The 5,313-nt window shown below is 57.3% G+C and overlaps 1 long non-coding RNA gene and 1 other non-coding gene across 2 annotated transcripts; both read right to left on the bottom strand.

Moving 5' to 3' along the window:
- Nucleotides 1-220: 220 nt before the first annotated feature.
- LOC114014431 (small nucleolar RNA SNORD45) lies at nt 221-305 on the bottom strand. The gene has a single exon (XR_003557905.1). It is a non-coding gene; the product is annotated as a small nucleolar RNA SNORD45 (small nucleolar RNA).
- Nucleotides 306-1,293: 988 nt separating this feature from the next.
- LOC129735855 (uncharacterized) lies at nt 1,294-3,229 on the bottom strand. Its single transcript, XR_008731738.1, has 2 exons — nt 2,415-3,229; nt 1,294-1,831 (listed from the first exon to the last, which is right to left on the bottom strand). It is a non-coding gene; the product is annotated as an uncharacterized LOC129735855 (long non-coding RNA).
- Between the last annotated feature and the right edge of the window lie 2,084 nt (nt 3,230-5,313).

Below are 5,313 nucleotides of genomic sequence, written 5' to 3'. Positions count from 1 at the left end.
CCAGCTCTGGGTATCCAGAGCCACACTCAGCTCACTTGAAAGTGTCTCCTAGTAGCAGTATCAAGTATTAAGCTCAGAACGGTACCTCCCTGACGCCTACATGGAAGAAAACTCAAACTGTGCCCCCTTCTCCTTAAGGTTCCTTAGAGCTTGTGACAGGAATTTCATTCCACTGCTTGGAAAAGTGCCAAGGTTGCAGCTTAAGGGAACCGGAGTTCCCTGGGTCTCAGAGTAATTCTAGAGCTAAAGTGGTGAGAGACATCAACTCTAGATCAGACTACACGTGCCAGCACTCACCACTGACCCAGCATGGCAACCTCCTTCTGTCCTACCCAAAGGTTTCAAACCCAACACACTGTCTTCCTATGGCAGGAAGCTACCTTATTTATAATTTGTAACACCATTAACGTGTTCCGTGAGACGGGACTACAGATATATTATGCAGACAAGCAAGGCGCCATTTGGAAGCACCGGAGCCTTATGGCGAGACATTTTTTCTACAACAGAGAGCACAACGGTGAATAAACAAAGACTGAGTCCTTCTCCTCAAGGGAAAAGCATGCAGCAGATCAATGACTGTTGAACAGGCGGGCAGAATTCTCAGAAAAAGCAACCCGTAACTGTCAGCAAGAAAAAGAAGGTTGTTCCTCTGCAGGACAGAGACAGAGGATGAAGAAAAGGGGAAAAGGACCAGGACAGAAGTGGAGAGAGTAAAAGAGAAGGGAGCAACAGAATGACAGATAAAGGCAGAATGGAAGAGCAAGCAGGACAAACAAATAGGATGGAGAGCTACAGGGAATCAAAACACAATGGGTTTGTATGGCAAGGTTTGGGGAGGAGGAGGAAAAGGAGAAGAAAGAAACAATGTGTGATCAACTGACCGCAGCTGCCGTTCCCCATCCCCCTGCATGGAGGAGACAGGGAAATTGGGAGTAAAGTTAAGCCCAGTAGAAGAGAGGGCAGGACGGAAGGTGTTTTGAAGATTTGCTTTTACTGCTCATTCTCCTGTTCTGATTTGACGGCTAATCAGTCACACTCATTTCCCCAAGTTCAGCCTGTTATGCCCATGAAGGTAATGGCAGTCATCTCCCCATCCTTACGCAGGCTCATGAGCTTTTTATTGTATCTTGTCTTCCCTGTCCAGCGGACGAGGGGGAGCGGTAAAGAGCAGCTTCAGTCCAGCCTGGATCACCCCACCACACACACAAATCACAGCAGCGCAGAGGAGTGGCAGGGAGGGCCAGCGACACAACAGAGAGGAGACAGCGTTCCACGGACCCAGGACTCACCACAGCTCTCACTTTTGGTACCACTGTGAAAATGTGACATTTTAGATGCTTCTTTCTCCTTCTCTCCTCCCAGTCGCTCGTCTGTCCTCCATTTAAGGTCACCTGTGGGTGTCTCACCTCACAGCTCTTCCTCACAAGACAAGGACTCCTAGACACGTAACCTCGCTCCCTTGTATGCCCGGAGGCCGCAATACACTTTGGGTTACGCACAGACCCTGCTGTGCACGCTGGCAGCCAGGCCTGCTGCGGGCTGCAGAGGTGGATCCTTCCCCATCCGCAGGGGCAGGCTCTTTGGTGCCTGCAGCAGGACGCAGCTGCTAGCCACATGGCCTTGGACGACTTCTCCTTTGCCTTTCCCTGGCCTGTCCAGCTCCTGCCGCAGCAGCTCCTGCCCACAGCCAGGCCGTGCCCCCCAGTCCCCTCTTGCACACGCACTGCGGGGGGAGCAAGGCCAGGCAGAAACAACCTCCACCAGCCTAAGGCAGGTGCAGCCAACAGCATCCCCAGGGGAGGAACAGCACGCAGCGTCCTCAGCCCAGCCCCTGGCAGAGGGAAAGAAGCACAAGTGACCATTATTGGCATCGCTCGGCCCTGGCTGGGGCCCCTCCTGCCGCAGGGCCTTCCTGAGCAGCAGTGGGGGGCTGGTGGCCGCTTTCATGGCAGCACTGAGGGGCTGCCTGGAGCTGGGGGCCCGGCTGCAGGAGAGGTGCTGCAGCAGGGCAGGCAGCAGCATGGGGCAAGTGGGGCCACAGTAGGCTCAGCAGGTCTGGTGAGCTAGGGAGGTGCCCGGGGCTGGCGACTGTGCCTGTGGGGTGGCCTCCCGCTTCCCCTCCTCCCTCCCCTCAGCCCCCAGCCCCTCCAGGACTGCCCAGACACAGATCATGGGCAGCTGAAGCTTCCCGTTCCCCCCACCACCATCGCCTCGAGGCAGCCAGCGGGCAGGAGACCGCCTCAACCCGTCACAGGGGCTCACTTGCCTCACCCATGGCACTCCCCACACCATCAGCTCCCAGGCAGACGCCTGACACCCCCCTGTATCTCATGATGCCCCGTAACGCCCCGCTGTATCCCATAATGCCTCCCAACAGCCTCGCCACATTCCCTAAGGAATGTTCGTTACTTTACCCATTTTCTTCTCCAGGAAGTGACAAGCATTCCCGCTGCAGCAGAAAATCAGTACTGCTGGCTGAGCTGGAGGGACGGGAGCTGTTCTCTGCACATGAGGCCTGCCAGCTTTCCCCAGCCAGCTGCATGCAGTTGTGCAACACAGGAGAAAAACAGAGAGAATCAAACGATGAAAATGGCAAATGGATGAAAATTGGGGATCTTATCCAAAAAAATCTGAGTAGGGAAGGCATGCTACAAGGACAAAACTCCACGCTTTTGCTTCATTGAGAACTCACTGTTATTTCATCTCCCCTCCTCCTCAAGTTTTCTGCTCAGTGTTTTCAGCAGTATCAGGGGACTCATTCTGCACCTGCCCAAACTAGGACAAATCCTGCACCAAACCTGGGTTAATCACTGACTGTGAAGCTCCAGCACCGAAGGAACTCTCCGAACGAGCTCATCTGAGAAAGCGTGTAATAGCAAAAAAACCCTTTAATCAATGATTCTCTGCCTGGCAGCCATCCTGAAAGCAGAACCCGTACTTTCCCCGAAGAAAGCTTTCTGTGATACTCTTGCTTCTACCAGGCGCCACTTTTCTGTAACCCGCCGGTGCTCGGCCGAACCCCCCCCTGCCGCGGGGGCTCCGCAGGCGCCGCTCCCTGCCCGCACCGGGGCTACGGGCACCTGCGCCAAGGCAGCGCCCGGCGCTCCCGGCACAGCGCGGCCGCCCCCCGGCAGCGCAGCCCCACGCCCCCCAGCGCGGCTCCGGCACCCCCGGCCCCGCTCCCCGGCCCGGGCCCCGCCGCCCCCCCGGCGCTCTCCCCCGCGCCCGCCGCTCGCCGCCCCGGCCTCCGCTCACCGGCCCCGGCGCGGCCGCGGCCCGGCGGCGCTCAGCGGCCGCTCCGCTCTCCGCCCCGGCCCCGCCGCCGCCGCCGCCGGCCCCGCTGCCCGCCCCGGGGTCCCCCCGCCCCGGCCCTCAGCCGGAGCCCCGCGGGGAAAGGGGCCCTGGCCCGACGCCTCCCCCGGGCTCCCTCGCAGCCCCTCGCCCGGGGCCAAGGGGGCGCGGACGCAGCCGGGGGGGAGGCGGGGGGTTACTCGGGGCACGGGGAGCGAGCCCCGGGAGCGAGCCTGCTGCGGGGCTGGGGCCCTCCGCGCAGCCCAGCCCCGGGACGCCTCCGCCATAGTTCCCGCAGCCCAGCTAACAGGCGGCCCCCAGCAGAGGAGAGTGACAGCCCCGGCGGCCAATCAGAGCGAGCGTCCCCTCAGGGGAGGGCGGGCTCAAGGCCAGGACGGAGTGACAGCCCAGCGCGGCCAATCAGAGAGAGCATCCCCTCAGGGGAGGGCGGCACTACACCAGGGATTCCCTGTTGATGTTAGAGCCCTGTCCTGCTGCTGCCCTTCCCGCTGAGGTCCCCGTTTCCCACCACCACCTTCAGCAGCACCTGAGCATCCTTCTCCTGCTGCACCGCCTCGCTACCCCAGACACCCTTTGGGGCCGCCAGCTGCCCTGACAGGGGCCACTGGGGCCAAAGCGCGGCTTGTGGCAGCCAGGGGGTTCAGGAGCAGCCCGGCAGAATGGGGCCAGTGCAGGCCCTGGGAGTGTTATCAAAATTATACCCAGGAAAACTCTCCAAACCAAATGATAGTTCACAAAGCCGACCCTGGGTTATGGCAGCACGGGGTGCATGGGGGAGCTTTCCTCCTAACACGCACACCAACATACTTGGGGGTACACAGCATATACGGTAGAGTACTTGCATCATACAGTACTATTCATTGCATTCAGGCACTAAAGGGAGTAGCAAACCGCAAGGCTGAAACATAGCAACGCAAATAGCTGCATGGATAGAATGCTTATTTTTAGTCATGATAATTAGGAGTGTGAGAACAGCGCGTGCTTAGGGACTAATAACCAATTATATTTTTGCTTTGGGAATATGCATGTGTATCGAGTCTATATAAGTAGTGTTAGAAGCTAATAAAGTTGAGCAAGATGCATAACTCATATTGAGTAATTTCTTGACTCCGGCAAACCCTTCTCCCAACAATTGGCACCTGAACAATGGGAAAGCTGGAAAAACTCTGCCTTTGCATTGCGACAGTGGGCTTTGCGAATTGAGAGTCGCTAGAGAGGAGTTTGAGCAGGAAGACGTCCGTAAGGAGTAAAGGCGTCTGAATCCGGCATTGACGTCCTGCACGGACCTGCACCAGTAAGACCATTTTTCCCTCGATAATGGAGAGGGAGGCAGCACTCACACTATTATCTGATACTCTTGCTAAGCAAGAGGCTAGCGTGAGCAAGATGCTCCATGAGCTCTGTAGGTGGGCGAATGAAAAAGGACACTTAAAAGACCCCCAATTGATGTTTAGTGTGACTGAGTGGCGAGAGATCAGGGATTCCCTTTGGGATGCGATCCTTAGCGGCAGCAAGTCGGCAGCAAGTCAGCCAAGGACTTGGGATCAACCTGGCGGGAGGTCATGAACCATTTACGATCAATGGTTGCAGAGAAAAATATGGCTATGGCTGCCTCATACCTCCTCGGTCGGGAAACCGAGTCGTTGGAGTCTACCTGATTATTTGGTCAAGGCGCTCCGTCTGCGAAAGGCATAATTGTGCCTATTAAAAAATCTGCGACAGAGCTATTACACCCAACACCAACACCAGAGGGTGCCGCCGCAACGGGTGCTCCATGCCGACCTGAAAGCTACCAAGAGCCGCCCCCCCTGCTAGATGAGGAAGAGGGTACAAGAGTGGGTCTGAGCGCGCCTCTGAATGAGAGTGCAGAGTCCGATAAAGAAAATGAACCCACCCCAGCTGCTGCTGCCCCGATCCCCCGTCCCCAAACAAAACCCTCCAACTGGACCTTAAACCGCTTGCAGCAGCAATTGAACGAATGCCATCTGCATACTGCCGGTC

Source organism: Falco cherrug, chromosome 4 (assembly GCF_023634085.1).
Source record: "Falco cherrug isolate bFalChe1 chromosome 4, bFalChe1.pri, whole genome shotgun sequence".
Lineage (NCBI taxonomy): Eukaryota > Metazoa > Chordata > Aves > Falconiformes > Falconidae > Falco > Falco cherrug.
Note: the sequence above shows the minus strand (reverse complement) of the source record. Positions and strands in the feature narration are given on the sequence as shown.